This window comes from Pleurodeles waltl, chromosome 5 (assembly GCF_031143425.1).
Source record: "Pleurodeles waltl isolate 20211129_DDA chromosome 5, aPleWal1.hap1.20221129, whole genome shotgun sequence".
NCBI lineage: Eukaryota > Metazoa > Chordata > Amphibia > Caudata > Salamandridae > Pleurodeles > Pleurodeles waltl.
In genome coordinates this window covers 1,288,499,233-1,288,525,392 of record NC_090444.1, presented here as the reverse complement: position 1 = coordinate 1,288,525,392, position 26,160 = coordinate 1,288,499,233, and positions in this window count along the sequence as shown.

The following is a 26,160-nucleotide window of genomic DNA, read 5'->3' as shown; positions in this document are numbered from 1 at the left end:
TCTCCCATTGTGTCTGTGACGCCATCTCCTAAGATACACAAACGCAGGCACACACCCACCCAACAGCCATCCATCTCACGACAGCCTCCAGCGCGTGCACCTTCACCCAAAGTCACCAAACGTACACCTCCTACAACCACAACCTCTTCCTCCACTCTCAAACCCCCTCCAGCTACACGTCCCCGTGTTCCCAAGAAACTTTTCTTGCCCACCCTTGACCTCTTTCCCTCACTTCCCCCACCCCGTCAGTCTCCTAGGGCCTGACTCTCCAGGTCCCAACCTAGCACCTCAGCCACAACATCTCCGGGACCAGTGTTGCCAGTAGTCACTGGATTCTGGAGTGCACCAGGCAGCAGGACAGCCAGTGTGGCAAGGAGCCACAGCACGGACAGTCCCCCACCTGTCAAGCATGAAAAGTTGGCCAGTGCCCGGCGGGAGAGGGGGAAGACTCCAGCCACCAAAGCCACTCCCAGGGGTTCAGGTGGGAGTGTGGAGTCAGCTGCGACACCTTCCAAGGTGGGGAAGGGGCACAAGAAACCCGCAAGTCTGGGAACAGCAGCAAGGCGGAGAAGACTGCCATCATCCCCGCTGCCCAGGAGGCGACCGCCATCAGCCGCGCTGCCCAGGAGGCCACCGCCATCATCCCCGCTGCCCAGGAGGCCACGCCATCAGCCCCGCTGGCCAGGAGGCCACCGCCATCATCCCCGCTGCCCAGGAGGCCATGGCCATCAGCCCCGCTGGCCAGGAGGCCACCACCATCAGCCCCGCTGGGCCAGACAGGACTTCCAGCACCAGCCCCACATGTCAGGACCAACTGAGTCGCTGTCAAGGACCCCACCGCAAAAAGCACCGCTGAACAGGACACCGCCGCCACAAGCACCGCTGAACAGGACACCTCCGCCACAGGCACCGCTGCCAAGGACACTGCCGCCACAAGCACCGCTGATCAGGACACCTCCGTCACAAGCACCGCTGGCCCATGAGCGCCAAGGGCATTTACGCTACTGAGTCCGCCACGAGCAGGATGAAGCACTCTGGGCACAAAGCCCCATCCAGAACCAGTGGAGTATCACATCCACTCACACAGTCCTTGGCAGGATGAAGCACTCTGGGCACAAAGCCCCCTCCAGAACCAGTGGAGAAAGGCATCCACTACCCCAGTCCTTGGCAGGATGAAGCACTCTGGGCACAATGCCCCCTCCAGAACCAGTGGAGTATCACATCCACTCACACAGTCCTTGGCAGGATGAAGCACCCTGGGCACAAAGCTCCCTCCAGAACCAGTGGAGAAAGGCATCCACTCACGCAGTCCTTGGCAGGATGAAGCACTCTAGGCACAAAGCCTCCTCCTGAAACAGTGGAGAAAAGGCATCCACTCACACAGTCCTTGGCAGGATGAAACACTCTGGGCACAAAGCCCCCTCCAGAACCAGTAGAGTACCACATCCACTCACACAGTCCTTGGCAGGATGAAGCACTCTGGGCACAAAGCCCCCCCTAGTACCAGTGGACAAAGGCATCCACTACCCCAGTCCTTGGCAGGATGAAGCACTCTGGGCACAAAGCCCCCTCCAGAACCAGTGGAGTATCACATCCACTGACACAGTCCTTGGCAGGATGAAGCACCTTGGGCACAAAGCCCCCTCCAGAACCAGTGGAGACTGTTATCCACTTGTGAGACTGTGGCTTTGAACTCCCCAGGATTGAACAGTGGGCAACCCACCCACTGTAGAGACTTGAGAGACTGTGGCTTTGCACTCCCCAGGATTGAACAGTGGGCAAACCACCCACTGTAGAGACTTGAGAGACTGTGGCTTTGCACTCCCCAGGATTGAACAGTGGGCAACCCACCCACTGTAGAGACTTGAGACACTGTGGCTTTGCACTCCCCAGGATTGAACAGTGGGCAAACCACCCACTGTAGAGACTTGAGAGACTGTGGCTTTGCACTCCCCAGGACTGAACAGTGGGCATGTGGCCCCCTCGTGGATTTGGCGTTGTGCACTCAACCGGCTGAGGTGCCCCCCCTTTCCCTTCCCCCTGAGGTATCTGTTTTATTGCTATCTGATGCCCCTGCAGTGTTCTCTCCGTCATGTTCGGGTATTGAGTGTGGGCCTCGCCCATGCAGTGTGGGCCCAGTGTTCCAGGGACTTCAATCGAGCAATACCTGGACTACTATTCTTGGTGTATATATTTGTTAATGGTGTATATATATTTTAGCGTACTGGATTTTAATATATTACAATGGTCACACTCATTTCCTTTTGTCTTTGCATTCTTCTGGGGGGCTTGGGGGGAGTAACTGTAATGTATCATGCTGTATTAGTGTGTGTGTTGTTGTGGGTGAGGGTGGGGGTGTTGTGTGTTGCGTGTGTGTGTCACTCTCTTTTCCCTCCCCCCTCCCCTGTGTCGTAGGTGCAGTACTCACAGTGGTCTTCGCCGCTGGCGTTCGTGCTCCTGGTAGAGGAGCAAGAAGATAAGGGCAGGGAAAATGTGAAGCTCTGGTTCCATGGCATCCTGGTTCCTCGTGGGGTATGTAGAGGTGAGCGTTTCCCTTCGAAGTCATGTTTCTGCAGTGTTTTTGTTTGCAGTGAATCCACCCCGGCAAAGGTGGCGGATTGGTAGGTTGTAATAGTGTGGGCGGTACATCGTCTTCCGCCTGTCTGTTGGCGGTGACTGCCGCTGTGTTTGTTTGTACCACCTTGGCGGTCGGAGTGTTAAAGTGGCTGTCTTTGTTGGCGGATTCCGCCACGGTCGTGATTCCATTTCTTTTTCCGCCGGCCTGTTGGCGGTCTTACCGCTGCTTTAACACCGCTTTAACACTGACCGCCAGGGTTGTAATGACCACCTTTGTTTGCTTTAAAAAGACTTAAGACACTTTGGCCCTCATTATGACCTTGGCGGGCGGCTGCAGCTGCCCGCCAAGATCTGACCGCCGGGCGGCCGCCAATGCAGCCGCACCCCCGCCGCGGTCATTATGAGATCCCCGCTGGGCCGGCGGGTGGAAACCGAGAAACTCAGTGGGGATCTCGGCCGCAACATAGGAGCCGGCGGTGTTGCGGGCGTACGATGGGTGCAGTTGCACCCATCGCGCTCTCCCCTGTCTGCATAGCAGACAGTGAAAAGCTGCATGGGGCCCTGTCAGGGGGCCCCTGCACTGCCCATGCCAGTGGCATGGGCAGTGCAGGGGCCCCCAGGGGCCCCGCGACTCCCCGTACCGCCAGCCTTTTCCTGGCAGTTCAAACCAACAGGAAATGGCTGGCGGTAGGAGGACTCGTAATCCCCTGGGCAGCGATGCTAGCAGCGCTGCCCTGGCAGATTACTACCGCCGGGGCCATTGTGGCGGGAAACCGCCGGCCCGGCAGTGCGACTGCTGCGCTTCCACCGCGGTTGTAATGACCAGGGAAGCACCGCCAGCCTGTTTGCGGTGCTTCTGTCATTTCAGCCCTGGCGGTCTTGTACCGCCAGGGTTGTAATGACCCCCATAATATCACTTTTCAGTGATATCTCTGCCTTTACTTATTGCATCATCAATCGTTTTGACCTGCAAATATCCAGATAAATATTATATATTTTTGTAAACACTGTGTGGTGTATTTTTGTGGTGCTATATTGTGTCTTTGTATGATTTATTGCACAAATACTTTACACATTGCCTTCTGTGTTAAGCCTGACTGCTCAGTACCAAGCTACCAGAGGGTGGGCACAGGATAATTTGGATTGTGTGTGACTTACCCTGACTAGAGTGAGAATCCTTGCTTGGACAGGGTGTAACCTGACTGCCAACCAAAGACCCCATTTCTAACATAAAACAACTGCAAGACTAACATTAACCTGGAAAATATTACAGTCAATATTGAGCTTGAAACTTAGTAGACCATGGTCTATAATGCCTGGAGTAGGTAAAGATATTTGAGTGTATAATTTGGCAAGTCGTAGGCCACAGCCTAAAGGATGTAAGCAGTGGAGGCTGCTATTGAGATTTTGCTGACATGGGAATCTTCTTAGCTAGGTCTAGTTTTTTAATATGCAATGTGGAATGGTGTCAACATCAGGACAGTGCACGCTCTATGGGTGAAGAAAATGCAAAAACTCAGCCTATTTGCAAGAGCATAATTCATGCATTGTGTTTATTTGTAGTTTGTTAACCTTTTGCATTGCAGACTGTGAGAAAACAGGGCTGATTGCAGAGGCCCCATAACTTTTTGCCCCCATTTTCCTCTTTTTGCTGGTGTTTTCCTGACTTTGATGGTGCCCTGGGTACTGCTAACCAGTCCCAGGGCCTGTGCTCTGTGTAAAATGGATATGCAAATTAAGCTAATTATAATTGGCTAAGTTAACCTACCTATAAGTCCCTAGTATATGGTAGGGCATGTAGGTTTAGGGACCACAGCATAGGTGGTGCACACCTAGGTGCACTGCTGAGGTGCCCAGTGTCATTTTAAAGGCAGGCCTGCTTTGCTGGCTGCTTTTAAATTAAAGTTATATGCAAATTCGACTTTGGAATTAAAGGTACTTCCAAAGTCTTAAACTACCTTATTTTTACATATAAGTCACCCCTAAGGTGTGCCCTATGTGCCCCTAGGGCTGGGTGCCATGTAACTATAAGCAGGGACTTTATAAAAATAGATTTTTAAGCCCTGGTGAGGTAAAAACAGCCAAATTCGTTTTTCCCTCATTGAAGTAAATGGCCTTCATAGGCTAGAATGGGCAGACTTTATTTTAAATTTTAAAGTCTCCTTAAATGTTACATACCAAGAATTTGGTATCAAATTGATTGTTGTAATAAATCCCACAACTTCCAGTTGTGGGATTTAATATAACTTGTCCAGGTAAAAAGTTTAGACTTTACCTAAAAAGTTGCCAATTTCAGCTCTGCATTGTTTTTGCTGCTGTGCTCTGTTTGGCCAGCCTGCAGCAGCTTCTGTTAGGCTGCCTTGATGAGGTGTGAAGTGGCCTAGCTTCACACAAAGGAATGTGCTTGGGGGAGAGAATCTCCCCTCAGCAGATGGTGAGGCAGGAAGGGGGAGGGCTGCCAAACTGGTCTTCAAAGGCAGAGAAGGACATTTGGAGCACCCAGCAACACCCCCACATCCTGCAACCCCAGACAATTAGGTGCCCCCTTGATTAGATTAGGAGAGGGCAGGAGAGGGGTGTGTTTATGATTTTTAGCCACACCAGTGGGTGGGCTCAGCCAGATGTAACCTCCAAAAATCAGATTCATCCATGTTGGATTTTTAGAGACTGTTGCCTTCTGGGATGGATTTTTGCCACACTTCCCAGGAAGTGGTCATCACAGGGGGACGACCCTGTCCCTGATTGGAGAACCAGGGCCCCCCTGCTTTTCACCCAGGAGCAAGGATAAAACTGGCAGACCTGCACCCACACCTCAGATCCCCACCAAATTTCAAGAAGAAAGAACTTAAGGAGAAGAAGGACTGCCCTGCTGGACCCCTGGCCTGCACCTGGAACCTGCACTCAGAAGGACTGCACCAGCTGCACACTTGGGCTTCACCACAAGAAGGACTTTGCCTGGCTTCAACTGGTTCAAGGAGGGACTCCCTGTTTGCTACAGGTGAAAAATTGCTAACCAGAGTCCCCTGCACCAACTCCTGAAGAAAGCGACCAGCTGACCACTGTCCAGTGGCCAAAAAGGAGTTTGCGCCAGGTGCATTCTGGGAGTTGAAGTCCGCACCCCCAAGGACCATCACAGAACTTCTGGACCCTTGGGGTGAGCTGTGGACCCCAAAAGAACCTTAAAAGAACATCTGGGTGAAGCCCCAGAAGTTTGGAAAAGATTTGAGAATTTTTGGAAAAAAGCTCCAGAGAGGGACCGACCCGCCGCGGAAATTCTAGCCGGCTTGCCTCAACCGCGACCCGGCCTGACTTCGTGGTTCGTCCCGGTAAAGAAAAACATCCAAAAAAGAGACTAAGTCCGAAGGTAAAAAGTTGACCGGGACCTCCCAGCCATCGTATCCAAGAAGGGCTCCATGGACGTCGGATCAAGATCCAGGTTTACCCCGGTCGAAGGATTTTCATCTCGAAAAAACGACTAAGTCCGAAGGTAAAAGTCTCCACCGAGGAAACCCACATCGCATATCCGGACAAGGGCTCCAGGAGGTCGGATTCAACTGGCAGGTTCGTCCCGGTGAAGAAAAACTTCAAAATAAAGACTAAGTCAGAAGGTAACTTTTTAACCGAGGCCTCCCGCGACCTGTAGCCGAGCAGGGCTCCATCGCGGTCGGCCTGAAAGTTTGACTTTGCCCCGGTCGAGGTGCAACCAGATGACCCGATTGGCGCTTTTTGTTTCTAAGCGCTAGAAAAGTAATAATTCTTTAAAAATTCATATCTCCGGTTCCCCTGAACCGATTTTAATTGTTTTTGTGTCATTTTAAAGATAAAAATATAAACTATTTTTATAAATTGGTTGTGGATTTTTAAACTGTTTCCTGTGTTTTATTTAATTACTGTTTTGTGATATTTGAATGCTTTACACTTTGTCTCCTAAATTAAGCCTTGACGCTCGTTGCCAAGCTACCAACGGTTGAGCTGGGATTAATTTACTGAGACCTAACTGTACCTAGGTGGAGGTTAGTGGCTTGTTGCTAGGTGTAGGTACCTACCTGCCCTACCAATAACCCATTTTCCAACATAATTGAAAGCAGCGACGGGATCCTGTACTTGTGTTCAATATCACGTTACAGTTTTAGGTAAAACAAATTAAAAATCCTATAAATTGTCCTAGTGCAAAAATTGTTTTTAATTTGGATTAATTTCAATTATTGAATTTTTGTAATTTTTCTAAATTCTTGTTTCCAATTTTTGCAAAAAGTTTTTGTTGACACAAAACTAGGGAACCATGGAGCTTGATCTGGCTAGCCTACCCACACTGACAGTAGTCCAGCTTAGGGGGTTGTGTATTGAAAGAGGGTTGCCTGCAACCACTGATCTCAGGAAGCAAATCCTGATCACATCCCTGACAGCATGGGCTGAGGCCCAAGAGGTAGAGTCAGAAGAAGCTCCAGAGGAGGGAGAAAGAAGGGAGGATGCAAGCTCTAACCACTCAGGGGAAGGAAGGCATCTGACCCTAAGTGAGGACGAGGAAGAACGGTCCTCAGTAAATACAGTCACTAGGGGCAGATCCAAAGCTAGTGGTGGGAAGGGGGTCCTTTCAGGAGGAGAGAACCCATCCATCAGAGAAAGAGAGCTGGAGGCCCAGCTAGCATACATAGCTTTGGAAGCAGAGAAGCTGGCCCTAGAAAAGAAAAAGTGGGCATACAAAGAGAAAAGAGATGGAAGCAGCGACAAAGAAGCTGAGGTGTCCATGGGTGGGGGAGTTTGCCCCAGGTTACCCAAGGGGGTAGTTCCTGCTTATGTAGAGGGGGGTGACATAGATAAGTGGCTGGGGGCCTTTGAGAGGGCACTCCAAATGAGAAGGGTTAGGCCTCAATACTGGGGTTCCCTTTTGTGGGAGTTGGTCCCCAACTCAGGGAGGGATAGGCTTCTGACCTTAAGGGGGGAGGAGGCAGATTCATACCCTAGTATGAAGAGGTGCTTAGCCAAGAAGTTTGGTCTGACCCCAGAGCAATATAGAATGAAGTTCAGGGACACCCAGAAGGTCAGTACCCAGTCTTGGGTTGACTTTGTGGACATTTCACTAAAGGCACTAGAGGGCTGGATTATTGGTAACAAAGTAGATACTTATGAGGGGTTATACAATCTGATCATGAGAGAGCACATCTTGACCAATTGTATCCAAGAAAGGGTATGCCAGCATCTAGTGGACTCTAAGCAGACCAACTCTAGAGAGCTAGGGGAGGCAGCTGATGAGTGGTTGAGAACCAGGGTGGTTGTCAAGTCCCAGGGGGGAGACTCCGAGAAGGGGGGGACAGGTCTCCAAAAACCTAAGGAGGGAGGTGGTAAGCCCACCACAGAGACTCCCTCTGTACCCCAGAACCCTAAGAAGGAGGAGAGTAAATCCCACTCTGACCAGCAGAGACAGTTAGACCCAGGGTTAAAAAAGCTCTTGGACAATAGGGCTTGTTTTGACTGTCAGCAGACAGGTCACTTCAGAGGAGATGCAGCCTGTCCAAAGAAGGTGGTTAGCACTGGGCTGTCCAGTGTAGCCATAGAGGAGGATTCCTCAGATGATGAAGTCCTCCTAGCATTGAGCTGGGAGACAGGACCAGATGGTAAGCTGGTGATCCCTGAGGGTGGGAGTAGGCACTTCCACCACATTCAAGTGAATGGGATCCCTACCACTGGCCTGAGAGACACCTGTGCCAGTCACACTATAGTGAGTGACCGGTTAGTGACCCCAGACATGTATGTCCCAGGAAAGACAAAGAAAGTCAGGATATCCACAGGGGAGGTCACCTCCAAACCTGTAGCCATAGTGCCCCTAGAGAGGGAGGGTATCCTTGACTGGATTAGGGTGGTAGTCAGTGCTGACCTTCCCCTAGATTGTATCCTGGGCAATGACCTCCCAGAGGTGAGTCTGGTCACAGATGGGGTGGTCGCCCAGGGCGCCCCCCCAACCCAAAGTCCTGGGGAGTCAGTCCCTACAGTTAGGAGACAGGGGTCCCCAAGAAAAGGAAAGAAGAAAAGGAAGGGTAGGCCACTCTTAAAGAGAGTTCCAGGGAGCCAAGGGCCTTCTGCCCCAGTAAGGGGGGAGCCCAGAGTTGGCACTGGTGAGGCCTCACCTGACCCCAAGGAAGTCCTGAGTAGTCAGGCAGCTGTCCAGATGCAAGGTGTTGCCCCTGCACTGACAGAAGGGAGAGTGGAAGGAGGGTGTCTGCCACAGGAGGTGGTAGCCCCCCACTCTAGACAGCAAGAAGGGTGCCAGGACCCCAAAGATGCCCCTAAAGCAGCTCAGCCACCTGTCAGTGGAGAGCTTAGGGTGTGGTTCTGGGTACTGACAGCTGTCAGTAGCCTCTGCTGGGTGCTAGCCTTCCTGGCAGCAATGTACTTGGCCTGGGAGGCAGACCCCAGGGCCAATAGCAAAGTAGGCCCCCTGACCCTATTGGTCATGGTGGGGTTGCTCAAGTGTTGGGTGACCTCTTTGGGTAAGCTAGGTGTTGCCCTAGCAAAGTTTGGAGTAGGGGAGGTGGGCACCTCACTACCCAAGTTGGCAGAGAGAAAGGAGGAAGACCCCCCTAGAGGAAAGTTTCAGTTTGAGTTGGGTCCTTTTACTGTTGGGATGGCTTCACTACCCATAGGGAGTGACCCTGACAGGAGGATATAAGGCAGAGTATGCCCTGCAAAAGGACAGCCAGTTTTCTTCACTGTCTTCCTCGCCTAACAAGCCAGGAAGACTCTCCCAGGGTTGGGCTGAGTCTCCTGGGCGTGTGGGCTGGGGGGGGGGTTGTGTGAGAAAACAGGGCTGATTGCAGAGGCCCCATAACTTTTTGCCCCCATTTTCCTCTTTTTGCTGGTGTTTTCCTGACTTTGATGGTGCCCTGGGTACTGCTAACCAGTCCCAGGGCCTGTGCTCTGTGTAAAATGGATATGCAAATTAGGCTAATTATAATTGGCTAAGTTAACCTACCTATAAGTCCCTAGTATATGGTAGGGCATGTAGGTTTAGGGACCACAGCATAGGTGGTGCACACCTAGGTGCACTGCTGAGGTGCCCAGTGTCATTTTAAAGGCAGGCCTGATTTGCTGGCTGCTTTTAAATTAAAGTTATATGCAAATTCGACTTTGGAATTAAAGGTACTTCCAAAGTCTTAAACGACCTTATGTTTACATATAAGTCACCCCTAAGGTGTGCCCTATGTGCCCCTAGGGCTGGGTGCCATGTAACTATAAGCAGGGACTTTATAAAAATAGATTTATAAGCCCTGGTGAGGTAAAAACAGCCAAATTCGTTTTTCCCTCATTGAAGTAAATGGCCTTCATAGGCTAGAATGGGCAGACTTTATTTTAAATTTTAAAGTCTCCTTAAATGTTACATACCAAGAATTTGGTATCAAATTGATTGTTGTAATAAATCCCACAACTTCCAGTTGTGGGATTTAATATAACTTGTCCAGGTAAAAAGTTTAGACTTTACCTAAAAAGTTGCCAATTTCAGCTCTGCATTGTTTTTGCTGCTGTGCTCTGATTGGCCAGCCTGCAGCAGCTTCTGCCAGGCTGCCTTGATGAGGTGTGAAGTGGCCTAGCTTCACACAAAGGAATGTGCTTGGGGGAGAGAATCTCCCCTCAGCAGATGGTGAGGCAGGAAGGGGGAGGGCTGCCAAACTGGTCTTCAAAGGCAGAGAAGGACATTTGGAGCACCCAGCAACACCCCCACATCCTGCAACCCCAGACAATTAGGTGCCCCCTTGATTAGATTAGGAGAGGGCAGGAGAGGGGTGTGTTTATGATTTTTAGCCACACCAGTGGGTGGGCTCAGCCAGATGTAACCTCCAAAAATCAGATTCATCCATGTTGGATTTTTAGAGACTGTTGCCTTCTGGGATGGATTTTTGCCACACTTCCCAGGAAGTGGTCATCACAGGGGGACGACCCTGTCCCTGATTGGAGAACCAGGGCCCCCCTGCTTTTCACCCAGGAGCAAGGATAAAACTGGCAGACCTGCACCCACACCTCAGATCCCCACCAAATTTCAAGAAGAAAGAACTTAAGGAGAAGAAGGACTGCCCTGCTGGACCCCTGGCCTGCACCTGGAACCTGCACTCAGAAGGACTGCACCAGCTGCACACTTGGGCTTCACCACAAGAAGGACTTTGCCTGGCTTCAACTGGTTCAAGGAGGGACTCCCTGTTTGCTACAGGTGAAAAATTGCTAACCAGAGTCCCCTGCACCAATTCCTGAAGAAAGCGACCAGCTGACCACTGTCCAGTGGCCAAAAAGGAGTTTGCGCCAGGTGCATTCTGGGAGTTGAAGTCCGCACCCCCCAAGGACCATCACAGAACTTCTGGACCCTTGGGGTGAGCTGTGGACCCCAAAAGAACCTTAAAAGAACATCAGGGTGAAGCCCCAGAAGTTTGGAAAAGATTTGAGAATTTTTGGAAAAAAGCTCCAGAGAGGGACCGACCCGCCGAGGAAATTCTAGCCGGCTTGCCTCAACCGCGACCCGGCCTGACTTCGTGGTTCGTCCCGGTAAAGAAAAACATCCAAAAAAGAGACTAAGTCCGAAGGTAAAAAGTTGACCGGGACCTCCCAGCCATCGTATCCGAGAAGGGCTCCATGGACGTCAGATCAAGATCCAGGTTTACCCCGGTCGAAGGATTTTCATCTCGAAAAAACGACTAAGTCCGAAGGTAAAAGTCTCCACCGAGGAAACCCACATCGCGTATCCGGACAAGGGCTCCAGGAGGTCGGATTCAACTGGCAGGTTCGTCCCGGTGAAGAAAAACTTCAAAATAAAGACTAAGGCCCTCATTCTGACCTTGGCGGGCGGCGGAGGCCGCCCGCCAAAGTCCCGCCGTCAGATTACCGTTCCGCGGTCGAAAGACCGCAGCGGTAATTCTGACTTTCCCGCTGGGCTGGCGGGCGGTCGCCTTCAGACCGCCCGCCAGCCCAGCGGGAAAGAGGCTTCCACGATGAAGCCGGCTCGGAATCGAGCCGGCGGAGTGGAAGCTGTGCGACGGGTGCAGTTGCACCCGTCGCGTATTTCACTGTCTGCGCAGCAGACAGTGAAATACATGTAGGGGCCCTCTTACGGGGGCCCCTGCAATGCCCATGCCAGTGGCATGGGCACTGCAGGGGCCCCCAGGGGCCCCGCGACCCCCCCTACCGCCATCCGGATCCCAGCGGTCGGACCGCCGGGATCTGGATGGCGGTAGGGGGGGTCGGAATCCCCGCGGCGGTGCAGCAAGCTGCGCCGCCGTGGAGGATTCAATGGGGCGGCGGTACACTGGCGGGAGCCCGCCAGTGGTGCCGGTCCGACCGCGGCTTTACCGCCGCGGTCGGAATCCCCATTGGAGCACCGCCGGCCTGTCGGCGGTGCTCCCGCGGTCCTCCGCCCTGGCGGTCAAAGACCGCCAGGGTCAGAATGAGGGCCTAAGTCAGAAGGTAACTTTTTAACCGAGGCCTCCCGCGACCTGTAGCCGAGCAGGGCTCCATCGCGGTCGGCCTGAAAGTTTGACTTTGCCCCGGTCGAGGTGCAACCAGATGACCCGATTGGCGCTTTTTGTTTCTAAGCGCTAGAAAAGTAATAATTCTTTAAAAATTCATATCTCCGGTTCCCCTGAACCGATTTTAATCGTTTTTGTGTCATTTTAAAGATAAAAATATAAACTATTTTTATAAGCTGGTTTTGGATTTTTAAACTGTTTCCTGTGTTTTATTTAATTACTGTTTAGTGATATTTGAATGCTTTACACTTTGTCTCCTAAGTTAAGCCTTGACGCTCGTTGCCAAGCTACCAAGGGTTGAGCTGGGATTAATTTACTGAGACCTAACTGTACCTAGGTGGAGGTTAGTGGCTTGTTGCTAGGTGTAGGTACCTACCTGCCCTACCAATAACCCATTTTCCAACACAGACTTTAACCTTGAAAAACACTATTAATGATGTTTGCAATAACTGTTCAATTCCAAGGTATTGCTGCAGACATATTGAGTGTGTTAGGGTGTGGTTCCTTTCTAGGACCTTCTAGAAGTTTTCTCTGCAGTATGACTGGGTGTGGTCTGTGGGCTGGGCCAGACTCTATATTAGGGAGCCAGCCCAGCTCCTCGTGCTCACTATTCAGAGGTCCCGGTTCAAAGCAGCAGCAATTTCCTGAGCTCCTGTTCCGGAGGCCTACTTTGAAGTTCCAGGCCTGCATGGCATTATCTTGGTGATCCTAGAGCAGGGTGGTAAGACGGTGGTCGGGCTGGGACCCCGCTCTAAAAAAACTCTTTAATTTTTGGGCCTATTCTTCAAAACTTTCAGAGTACGTGAAGCATTGCTTTGATGTTAATCTTGGTGTTCGGTTCGGCAAAGGTTTGCGAGATCGTTTCATGGCATTGTCATACTTGTTAGAATCGGCTGTGCGTGCAATTCATTTCTTGCATGACAACCCTGGTGTTCGGATCGGCAAAGGTTTCCGCGATCGTTTCACGGCATTTGCATACTTTGTTAGAATCGGCTGTGCGCGCAATTCATTTCTTGCATGACAAACCTGGTGTACAGATCGGCAAAGGTTTTGCGCGATCGTTTCATGGCATTTGCATACTTAGAATCGGCCATGCGCGCAATTTATTTCTTGCATGACAACCTTAGTGTTCGGATCGGCAAAGGCTTGCGCGATCATTTCATGGCATTTACATATTCTGGTTAGAATCGGCTGTGTGCGCGATTCATTTCTTGCATGACAACCTTGGTGTTCGGATCGGCAAAGGCTTGCGCGATCATTTCATGGCATTTACATATTCTGGTTAGAATCGGCTGTGTGCGCGATTCATTTCTTCCATGACAAACTTGGTGTTCAGATCAGCAAAGGCTTGCACGATCATTTCAAGACAATTACATATTCCTGTTGGAATCGGTAGAGTGCACAATTAATTTCCCTCATGTAAAACTTGATTCCCAGATCAGAAACAGTGTGTGCAATCATTTCATGGCCATACAAAAAACTCTGAAGTGTGATGTTATTTAATGTGCATACATTTCTTTTGTGAGAATGACAAATCCTAAATGTGACATTCTTGTGCATATTAAGTTCCTAGCATAAGTCCAGTTGTTTTCCAGAGATGGTTTTCAGACAGCTTTTAGCCCTCATGTTAAAAAAGGCAGTGTTTGTTCTGAAGCTACATTCTAGAAGGTTCTTGTATTTCTGGACATTATGTGACATGTTATGAAAAGTTTTTATGAAACATTGCATTAATCATCCTTGATTTTATTTCAGGTATCCAGAGTTCTTGAGGCCTAATTAAAATCACTCCTTAGAGTATTCATGGTAACAGTAAGACAATACTAAGAATCATAATCTAGTGACAGTCAATGTGATTTTATTCTGATGTTGTGTTGTTTAACCTTTTACTTCCTACAGGTCTCCTTCCCAGCTGTTCCCTACCTAATCCCCTTTTCCACACTTGGACTCTCTTAAACTCTGTGACATTCTAATCAGAGTATTGGAGCTGTCTTGTGGTGGACATGTTGGGAACGTGCGCAGACCCCGAGGATCTGGTGACTCTGACAGAATGGTACAAAATAATGTACAACACTACCCTTACACATGGACTTTAAAGCATCTTTGAAAACACAATCATTCAAACAAAACCCCCCAGCATCATAAGAGCACCTAGAGCAAGTGCATTATACACGGACTGTAAAAGAAATGGGGAAAAACAAAGATGATGTGGATCTTTCTCATCTCAGAGAATTCCACTCTATGCACAGACTCCTGATCAGTGCTGTAATAGAGTAGGAATCATCCCAATTCTGGTTCTTTCTTCTATTCTTGAGTCAGAACCTGGATTCAAGGCCTTCCTTAGTGAATTCTTCTGACTAGGTAACAGTGCTGGCTCACACACGTTCACCTTGCATCATTGCTTGCCATGTCACTGTAAGCTGCAACTTATAGCAGGTAAGGAATCTTGCTTTCCTCCCTGCTCTGCCAACAGTAAATTGATCCCTATCCAGACATTCACTCATTCCTTTTGTCCATATTGGTTGTCCTTCTGGGAGTGATTGGAGGTAAGAGGAGATACATCTGTACTTGCCCCAAATTCAACAGAACAGTTACAATTGTGTATCTCTTCACATGTTTCAGAGAGATCAAGGGAGATTTAAAAGTGTTCTCAATACAAACACTTTTTTTTCTAAGACTATTGCCATGTAGTGATACCAAGTATGCCTGTCTTTGTGTAATTACACAAAAAAATTTATGCAGCACACAATACAAAGCAGGTATGTTTGACAAATAATAAGTAATTATAACATCCCAATAACCCAATTTTACCAACATTAAGTAAATAAAGATTAACATAAAACTAGGGGTGTGCAGAACCAGCAGTTTTGCCCTGCAGGATTCAGTGGTGTTATGTAAAAACTCAATGACATTCCGCGGAGTTCTGCAATGGGTAGAAAATATGCATGTCACACTGCTTGCGCAGCAGTTTAGCACCAGTAGCATGAGCATCCCTAAAAAATTTGTGCAAATGGCACCATGCAGATTGCATGAGCATGTGGCCTTTTGAGTTGATTTTGCTGCCACTTGAGAAAATCTACTCGAGCAGAAGCAAATCAACTCGAGAAGCAGTCATCTGAGACTGCTTGCAACCTCCCACATTAGAAAATCAAACAAGGGGACGCCGAATCTCTCATGCACTCGCCAACTCGCTTTTCTGGAGCCGTGCATTACACGACAAACTTGGTGTTCAGATCGGCAAAGGCTTGCACGATCATTTCAAGACAATTACATATTCCTGTTGGAATCGGCAGAGTGCACAATTCATTTCCCTCATGTAAAACTTGATTCCCAGATCAGAAACAGTGTGTGCAATCATTTCATGGCCATACAAAAAACTCTGAAGTGTGATGTTATTTAATGTGCACACATTTCTTTTGTGAGAATGACAAATCCTAAATGTGTCATTCTTGTGCATATTAAGTTCCTAGCATAAGTCCAATTGTTTTGCATAGATGGTTTTCAGACAGCCTTTAGCCCTCATGTTAAAAAAGGCAGTGTTTGTTCTGAAGCTATATTCTAGAAGGTTCTTGTATTACGTGACATGTTATGAAAAGTTTTTATGAAACATTGCATTAATCATCCTTGATTTTATTTCAGGTATCCAGAGTTCTTGAGGCCTAGTTAAAATCACTCCTTAGAGTATTCATGGTAACAGTAAGACAATACTAAGAATCATAATCTAGTGACAGTCAATGTGATTTTATTCTGATGTTGTGTTGTTTAACCTTTTGCTTCCTACAGGTCTCCTTCCCAGCTGTTCCCTACCTAATCCCCTTTTCCACACTTGTACTCTCTTAGACTCTGTGACATTCTAATCAGAGTATTGGAGCTGTCTTGTGGTGGACATGTTGGGAACGTTCGCAGACCGCGAGGATCTGGCGACTCTGACAGAATGGTACAAAATAATGTACAACACTACCCATACACATGGACTTTAAAGCATCTTTGAAAACACAATCATTTTAAACAAAACCCCCAACATCACAAGAGCACCTAGCGCAAGTGCATTATACACGGACTGTAAAAGAAATGGGGAAAAACAAAGATGATGTGGATCTTTCTCATCTCAGAGAATTCCACTCTATGCACAGACTCCTGATCAGTGCTGTAATAGAGTAGGAATCATCCCAATTCTGGTTCTTTCTGCTAATCTTGAGTCAGAACCTGGGGCCAGATGTAGCAAAGGGTTTGCGCCTCGCAAACGGCGAAAAACGCCGTTTGCGAGGCGCAAAAGCCTCTCTGCTATGCAGAAATGCATTTTGCGAGTCGGATCCGACTCGCAAAATGCATTTCCGACTCGCAAATAGGAAGGGGTGTTCCCTTCCTATTTGCGACTCGCAATGCTATGCAATTTCATTTGCGCCCGCGAAAGCGGTCGCAAATGAAATCGCTGTTACCATCCACTTGAAGTGGATGGTAACCCATTCGCAAACGGGAAGGGGTCCCCATGGGACCCCTTCCCCTTTGTGAATGATCACAAAAACAATTTTTCAGAGCAGGTAGTGGTCCTATGGACCACTGCCTGCTCTGAAAAATACCGAAACAAAAGGTTTCGGTTTTTTTTCTAAGTGCAGCTCGTTTTCCTTTAAGGAAAACGGGCTGCAGATAGAAAAAAAAAAAACTGCTTTATTAAAAAGCAGTCACGGACATGGTGGTCTGCTGTCTCCAGCAGGCCACCATCCCCGTGAGTGCCCATACTCGCAATGGGGTCGCAAACTGCGACCCACCTCATAAATATTTATGAGGTGGGTCTTTGCGACCCCATTGCGAGTTGCAGAAGGTGTCTGAGACACCTTTCTGCATAGCAAATTGCGACTTGCAATTTGCGAGTCGCACGGACTTGCAAATTGCAAGTCGCAATTTGCTTTCTTCCTACATCTGGCCCCTGGATTCAAGGCCTTCCTTAGTGAATTCTTCTGACTAGGTAACAGTGCTGGCTCACACACGTTCACCTTGCATCATTGCTTGCCATGTCACTGCAAGCTGCAACTTATAGCAGGTAAGGAATCTTGCTTTCCTCCCAGCTCTGCCAACAGTAAATTGATCCCTATCCAGACATTCACTCATTCCTTTTGTCCATATTGGTTGTCCTTCTGGGAGTGATTGGAGGTAAGAGGAGATACATCTGTACCTGCCCCAAATTCAACAGAACAGTTACAATTGTGTATCTCTTCACATGTTTCAGAGAGATTAAGGGAGATTTAAAAGTGTTCTCAATACAAACACTTTTTTTTCTTAGACTATTGCCATGTAGTGATACCAAGTATGCCTGTCTTTGTGTAATTACACAAAAACATTTATGCAGCACACAATACAAAGCAGGTATGTTTGACAAATAGTAATAAGTAATTATAACATCCCAATAACCCAATTTTACCAACATTAAGTTAATAAAGATTAACATAAAACTAGGGGTGTGCAGAACCAGCAGTTTCGCCCTGCAGGATTCAGTGGTGTTATGTAAAAACTCAATGACATTCCGCGGAGTTCTGCAATGGGTGGAAAATATGCATGTCACACTGCTTGCACAGCAGTTTAGCACCAGTAGCATGAGCATCCCTAAAACATTTGTGCAAATGGCACCATGCAGATTGCATGAGCATGTGGCCTTTTGAGTTGATTTTGCTGCCACTTGAGAAAATCTACTCGAGCAGAAGCAAATCAACTCAAGAAGCAGTCATCTGAGATTGCTTGCAACCTCCCACATTAGAAAATCAAACAAGGGGATGCTGAATCTCTCATGCACTCTCCAGCTCGCTTTTCTGGAGCCGTGCATAAAAACAATCCTGTCATGCTGGAATTGGTGGAATTTGACCAGCACTCCACATTACAAGAGAAATGCGGAGTTGACAAATTCCACCAATTCTGGGAGTGGAATGAAACATTACTCTCACCCCTGCATCAAACATGCAATTATTCAAATTATGCCTTGCTTACTACATGGTGATGTTTGAAGTGGGTGCATAAGTCACTAAGCTTTTTTGCCATATTGGAGCTTACACATCCAGGTTACATAAGGTTCTCTGCAAAAAAAGCATTAACCTGCTGAGATATGTTACTTCAAATAGAAATCATTTATCTACACATCATTCCTACATAATTACTTTCAACAGAGATAGAAACCCTCTGAGCTATTAATTTAATTTTACAATCATTTTTTTTTTCTATGTTGTCAATTTCTTGTATTATACAATCTGTAACAAATAATCACTGGTATGACTGCCATTGACACCCCCCATAACTCCACCTATCATGACTCCACCACTTTTCTGCCAAAAAGCCTGTAGACCCAATTACTGGGCTCCTGAAGCATTTTTTTCAACTTTTCAGGCAGTGATCCTAATCACTGCAACCAAAGCCATCTTCCTAAAAAATACTATGAATAAAACTTCACAGCAGGCATGCGCTGTGTCACTCCCCTACTGGATCCACTAGTGCCACCTTAAATGAGTGCAATCACTTCTCCACTGTGGACAAAAACGACATCAACACCCACATCAGCAGTATTAAACAGTCTTCTATCTACCTTCTTATTACCCCTTAAATCTTCCACAAATGAGGAACATTTAACATACTCTCAAAGTTTGCTCAAGGTCACCACCAACAAACAGGACATCCTCCTATTTCTGCATTGTGAAATCATTCTGAGGAGACAGCAGGCTGATTAATTGCCTTAGTTGTGGATCCCAGGACATTCTAGAAACAAGACCAAAGTACTATGATGGGCATTTTAGAGACTGAGGCCCTCATTCTGACCCTGGCGGTCGGTGATAAAGCGGCGGCCAAGCCGCCAACAGGCCGGCGGTCTAAAATATGCAATTCTGACCCTGGCGGGAACCGCCAACACAGCCCGCCAACTTAACACTCCGCCCGCCACAGCGGTACAAACAAACAGCGCGGCGGTTCCCGCCAACAGCCAGGCGGCAGACAATGTACCGCCCACCCTATTACGACCCACCAATCTGCCACCTTTTCCGGGGCGGGAGCACCGCCGATAAGAACACGGCGGAAACAGACTACGAACGGGAAAACGCTCACCTCTACGCACTCCACGCGAGATTCCGGCAGCATGGAACCAGAGTTGCAGGTCATCCCCGCACTCCTATTCCTGCTCATATACCAGGAGCACGCCCGGCGGCGCGGAAGACATCGGTGAGTACTGCACCTACGACACAGGGGAGGGAAAAGATTACCGGCACACACCCACCCACCCACACCCACTACAACACACACATCAATGCATTCCCACAGATCACTGTCACAACCCACAAACCACCCCCCTCCGAAATAATGCAAAGACCAAAATAAGAGATCATAAACGGGCAGATATATTGAAATATGGACACCAGTAATCCCAATAAATAAATAAACTATATACAAAATATATACATCTACTAAATGTAGTCCAACCACTGTCCGTGGATCACAGGGTTCCTGTGCAAAGGGGCAAGGCCCAGTCCCACGACAAGAACTCCACGGAGAGAACACTGCAGGGGCATCAGAAAGAAAATCGGACAGGCACCTAAGGGGGAAGGGAAGGGGGGGCACCTCAGCCACTTGAGTACACGACGCCAGATCCACGAGGGGACTCCATGACCACTGGGCCATCCTGGGGAGAGCAAAGCCACAGTCCAAACAGTCCATACAGTGGGTGGCCTGCCCACTGGGCCATCCTGGGGAGAGCAAAGCCACAGTCCAAACAGTCCATACAGTGGGTGGCCTGCCCACTGGGCCATCCTGGGGAGAGCAAAGCCACAGTCCAAACAGTCCATACAGTGGGTGGCCTGCCCACTGGGCCATCCTGGGGAGAGCAAAGCCACAGTCCAAACAGTCCATACAGTGGGTGGCCTGCCCACTGGGCCATCCTGGGGAGAGCAAAGCCACAGTCCAAACAGTCCATACAGTGGGTGGCCTGCCCACTGGACTATCCTGGGGAGAGCAAAGCCACAGTCCATACAGTCCATACAGTGGGTGGCCTGCCCACTGGGCCATCCTGGGGAGAGCAAAGCCACAGTCCAAACAGTCCATACAGTGGGTGGCCTGCCCACTGGGCCATCCTGGGGAGAGCAAAGCCACAGTCCATACAGTCCATACAGTGGGTGGCCTGCCCACTGGGCCATCCTGGGGAGAGCAAAGCCACAGTCCATACAGTCCATACAGTGGGTGGCCTGCCCACTGGGCCATCCTGGGGAGAGCAAAGCCACAGTCCAAACAGTCCATACAGTGGGTGGCCTGCCCACTGGGCCATCCTGGGGAGAGCAAAGCCACAGTCCAAACAGTCCATACAGTGGGTGGCCTGCCCACTGGGCCATCCTGGGGAGAGCAAAGCCACAGTCCATACAGTCCATAACAGACCCCACTGCCACTGGAGGAGGCAAGTTGGCCAGAGGACATCCTGCAGCCCTGCCGGAGATAGATCCTGCCCTGCCACGTCTGCCAAAGGGCCAGCGGTTCTTGCCTTGAAGGGCCCAGTTCAGCGGTTCTTGAGACGGCGGGGCCCAGCGGAGCGGTGCTTGAGACGGCGGGGCCCAGTTCAGCGGTCCTTGCCCTGAAGGGCCCAGTTCAGCGGTTCATGAGACGGCGGGGCCCAGCGGAGCGGTGCTTGAGACGGCGGGGCCCAGTTCAGCGGTTCTTGAGACGCCGGGGCCCAGTTCAGCGGTTCTTGAGACAGCGGGGCCCAGTTCAGCGGTTCTTGAGACGGCGGGGCCCAGGTCAGCGCTCCTTGCCTTGAAGGGCCCAGTTCAGCGGTTCTTGAGACGGCGGGGCCCAGTTCAGCGGTTCTTGAGATGGCGGGGCCCAGTTTAGCGGTTCTTGAGACGGTGGGGCCCAGGTCAGCGCTCCTTGCCTTGAAGGGCCCAGTTCAGCGGTTCTTGAGACGGCGGCCGGTCTATGGCCAACTGCTAATTGCCTGGTGGTGCCCTCCTGGGCAGCGGGGATGGTGCTCCTTCAATGCCCACCTGGGCTGTGGGTGGTGGGGCCCTCCTGGCCAGCTGGGCTGGGTCCTCCCTGGGCAGCGGCTATGGGGGTGGTGGGCTCTCCCGGGGCAGCTGTGCCGGTTCCTCCCGGGGCAGCGGCTATGGGGGTTGTGGGCTCCTCCTGGGCAGCAGGCCTGCTGCCTGACCTCTCCGACTTGCTGCCCTTGCCCTCCTTAGTCGTGGGCCTGTGGCCCTTTCCTCCCTTTGGAGCTGTGGCTGGTGACTGTCTCTGGGTGGTGTCCGGGGGGGATGTAGAAGGCGGGCTCCTGCGGCGCCCCTTCCGCCTTCTGCTCCTCTTCCCAGGGGGTGGGCTGCCTGTCCCCTTGCTGCTGGGCGAAGATCCAGACATGCGGGCTGGCGGGCTCCAATACCCCTGCACCCTTGTCAAGGGGGCTGCAGGGCTGGTGGTGGCTGAGGTGCTCTTCTTACCCCGACGAGAAGGAGGGGGGGGCTCAGGGTCAGGAAAGAAGTTAGTAGTGGCGAGGAAGAGCTTCTTGGGACAATGGAGAGTGGTAGGTACAGTGGGAATGGGAGTGGAGGGAGAGGATGTGGTTGTAGGTGAGTCACGTTTGCTGTCTTTGGGTGCAGGTGCAGGAGGGATAGGCTGTCGTGAGGTGGATGGCTGTTGGGTGGGTGGGTGGCTGCGTTTGTGTGGTGTGGAAGAGGGGGTGACAGACACAGTGGGAGAGGACACAGGGGACGTGTAAATGGCAGTGGGGGTGGTGACTGCATGTGTGCGGACTGGAGTGGAGGGTGTGCTGGTGATGGAAACACTGGCTGATGGTGAGGTGAATGGAGGTGTGAGTGTAGACGTCACAGGGAGGGAGGAGGGAGACGAGGAGGTGGGGGTCACAGAGGTGGTAGTGACTGTTGGCATGTCTGCATCGGAATGTTGCGTGTGTGAATGTCTGCGTGATCTGTGGTGCTTATGTTTGGATGAGCTTCTCTTGGGTGTTGAGGTGTGTGCAGGCTGGTCTGATGGTGTGGGTGGGACAGGCAGAGGAACAGGAGACTGGGAGGAGGGAGTTAGTAGAGGCAGGCAGGAGACAGGGACAATGGCTGCCGTCAGTGCTGAGGCCAGAGCCTGGAACGATCGCTGATGGGCAGCCTGACCCGAATGAATGCCCTCCAGGTTCGCATTGCTGCGATGAACCTCCCTCTCCACCCCCTGTATGGCATTCAAAAGGGTAGTCTGGCCAACAAGGAGCGTTCGGAGGAGGTCAATGACCTCCTCACTGAGGGCAGCGGGGGTAACAGGGGCAGGGCCTGAGGTGCCTGGGACGAAGGAGATGCCCGGCTTCCTGGCAGAGCGGGCACGGGGCGAACGCTGAGGGGCTGCTGGGAGGGCGGTGATGGTGCGCTGGGTGGCGGCTGTACCTGTAATGGCGGGGGGCACGGATGGTGCCACCCCCGCAAGGGAGCCCCCTTCCGAGGACGTGTCCGTGTCGCTGCAGGGTCCAGTCGTCCCCGTCGTGGAGCTCCCCTCGCCCTCCGTCTCACTGGTCCAGTCTGACTCTGTGGCATGGCCCTCCTGGGCCATGTGAGATGCAGCTCCCTCCTGCCCCGATGCCACTTCTCCTCCGCCTGATGATGCTGATGCACACAAGCACAGAAAGACAAACAAAAAGGGGGGGGGAGAGAGAAATAAAGGGATATTGAGTACATGGATCTCCGGTACAGTTAGCGGACATGACAGACACAGATGCCCCCTGCACTAAGTTGCGCACTTGGGGTCCGCTACGCATTCCGTGGAACATGCCCTACACGCCTAGAGTTGACAACTGCACCCATGGATGACACGGCCCAGGGATGGCTGTACTGACAAACTACTGAGGGTGGTGGCTGGGGACACAGGGGCTTACGGGGGTGCCCAGCCTACAGATATCGCCCTGGCCTAGGGGGACCCACAGCCATCCTCCCCCAACCAGACACCTCCACTGCGCGACAACAGAGTAGATAATGCTTGTACTCACCCCCTTGTGTCTGCTGTGCTGCCCTCACGCGCCCATCCAATTCAGGGTAGGCCACCGCCAGGATCCGGAACATCAGGGGGCTCAGTTGACGGCAGGCACCCCGCCTACGTTGGGAGGCCATCCCCAGCAGAGACTCGGCGGTCTTCTTGGTCCCGCGGCGGATGTCCTCCCACCTCTTGCGGCAGTGGGTGCCCCGTCGATGGTGGACCCCCAGGGTCCGGACTTCCTTGGCGATGGCACGCCAAATCCCGATCTTCTCATGGGCGCGGACCTATGTGACACGTACAGGGAGGGAGAAATACCACGTTCAAGTTTGTCAGCATTTTCCTTGCCAGTGGCCCAACGCCCCCCATCCCCGCCAGGCCCCCCGCCAGGCCCCCCGCCAGGCCCAACATGCCCCCCATCCCCGCCATGCCCCCCGCCAGGCCCAACATGCCCCCCATCCCCGCCAGGCCCCCCGCCAGGCCCAACATGCCCCCCATCCCCGCCAGGCCCCCCGCCATGCCCCCCGCCAGGCCCAACATGCCCCCCATCCCCGCCATGCCCCCCGCCAGGCCCCCCGCCAGGCCCAACATGCCCCCCATCCCCGCCAGGCCCCCCGCCAGGCCCAACATGCCCCCCATCCCCGCCAGGCCCCCCGCCATGCCCCCCGCCAGGCCCAACATGCCCCCCATCCCCGCCAGGCCCCCCGCCAGGCCCCCTGCCAGGCCCAACATGCCCCCCATCCCCGCCATGCCCCCCGCCAGGCCCAACATGCCCCCCATCCCCGCCATGCCCCCCGCCAGACCCAACATGCCCCCCATCCCGCCAGGCCCCCCGCCAGGCCCCCGCCAGGCCCAACATGCCCCCCATCCCCGCCATGCCCCCCGCCAGGCCCAACATGCCCCCCATCCCCGCCAGGCCCCCAAGCCAGCCAGTGTCCCCAAATCCAGATTGAATTAAACTCACTTGTTGGTCTGGAGGACCGTAGAGTAGCGCATACTGGGGGAGGACCCCATCCACGAGTTTCTCCAACTCCTCTCCAGTGAAGGCAGGGGCCCTTTCCCCAGGTGCAGCAGCCATTGTCCCTTCCAGACCGAGGTCACAGCAACACTTGCAGTATAGGTCCTCTCCTGTGAAAGTTCAAGTCGCAAGTGGATAAGTAGATAGAAAATGGCGGTGCGTACCGCGGCGGTGCGTCCCGCCACCGCCGGCGCCCTTCGCCATTGGCTCCTGAAACCCATAGGCTTCAATGTTAACCAATGCGGCTTTGCGCCGCGGTCTTCGCCCGCCGCCCGCCGCGGTGTGCCACGCCAGCGCATTGACCTCACATCCCATTGTCACACTTCACAGGTCAGGCAGCCGCCATTTCCAGGGCCCACATGGCTCAATTTCAACTGCGTCACACAGGCCTAGGCCTTGCATAGCCACTCAGACACGCCATTCACTGCATAGAGAATCGTATACTGTGCTAGCTGTGAGTACGTACCTGTGGGTTGCTTGACTGTGTGCTCCATGTTGTCCTTCCTAGGCACCGTCCGCTGGGTTGGGCGAGGAGACGGATGAATCCTCCCGTGTACCGACCGCTGGTGGACCTGTCGACAATGGAAGAACGCCACATTATCCTGACCTACCGTCTTAACCGTGCCACTATCCATGAACTGTGTGCCCAGCTGGAGCCCGACCTGATGTCCCCCATCCGCCAACCCACAGGGATTCCCCCTCTGGTGCAGGTCATGTCAGTACTCCATTTCTTGGCAAGTGGGTCATTTCAGACAACCGTGGGAATTGCTTCTGGGATGTCTCAGCCCATGTTTTCGAAGGTGTTATCCAGAGTGTTGTCTGCCCTGATGAAATCCGTGAGGAGCTACATCATTTTCCCTGAGGTGGGCGAATTGGCTACAGTGAAGGGTGATTTCTACGCCCTTGGACATATTCCCAACGTAATTGGTGCCATTGATGGGACCCATGTGGCTTTGGTTCCCCCAAGAGACAGGGAGCAGGTGTACAGGAACAGAAAAAGTTACCATTCAATGAACATCCAGGTGGTGTGTTTGGCTGACCAGTACATCTCGCATGTAAATGCCAAATTCCCAGGGTCAGTGCATGACGCCTACATCCTAAGGAATAGCAGCATCCCTTACGTGATGGAACAGCTACAGAGACACCGTGTATGGCTAGTGGGGGACTCTGGGTACCCCAACCTGTCGTGGCTACTGACCCCAGTAAGGAATCCCCGGACCAGGGCAGAGGAACGGTACAATGAGGCCCGTGGGCGTACTAGGAGGGTGATCGAACGCACCTTTGGCCTCCTAAAGGCCAGGTTTAGGTGCCTGCATATGACAGGTGGATCCCTAATGTACTCACCTAAGAAGGTGTGTCACATCATCGTGGCCTGCTGCATGCTTCACAACCTGGCTTTGCGCCGCCAGGTGCCTTTCCTGCAGGAGGATGGTCGAGACGGTGGTGTTGTGGCAGCGGTGGAACCTGAGGAGAGTGACGAGGAGGAAGACGACGGGGCTGAAACAGACAACAGGGACAGAATCATTGAACAGTACTTCCAATAGGACACAGGTAACATTTCTAAGATAATTTAGTAAATGTTAACTACTCTCCTGCATCTCTGCTGCCTGTCTATTTGCCCCAGTGTATGATGACTGAGTTTTGGCTTTTCCCTCCCTATTTCAGATCTGGGGTCCCCACTACGAGTCCTGTGCTTCGTTTCCCCATGGACTACAGCTTTGTGGCAGCTGTTTGTTGACTTCACCATGTACAAGGACATATTTGCACTGTCATGTCAATTACAATCTATTGAAATCACAGCCAGACTCCAGATATTTTGGTGCAAAATAGGTGTTTATTGAAGTGCTCAAAATGGGATGGGTGGTTTCAAGTGGGTGGGGGCTATGGTGAAGGAATGTCCATGGCAGAGTCCAGAGTAACAGTCACACAGGTGCATTGTCCAGAGGCCTGTGGAGAGATGGAGCATGGGCAGTTCAAGGATGGACAGGGTGACAATGTGGGACAGTGGGATGACATCAGGTGGTATCCATTGCTGGCGGGGGTCTTGACATCCTACTCTGTCTTCTTGCGAGATCTCAGGGCCTTCTT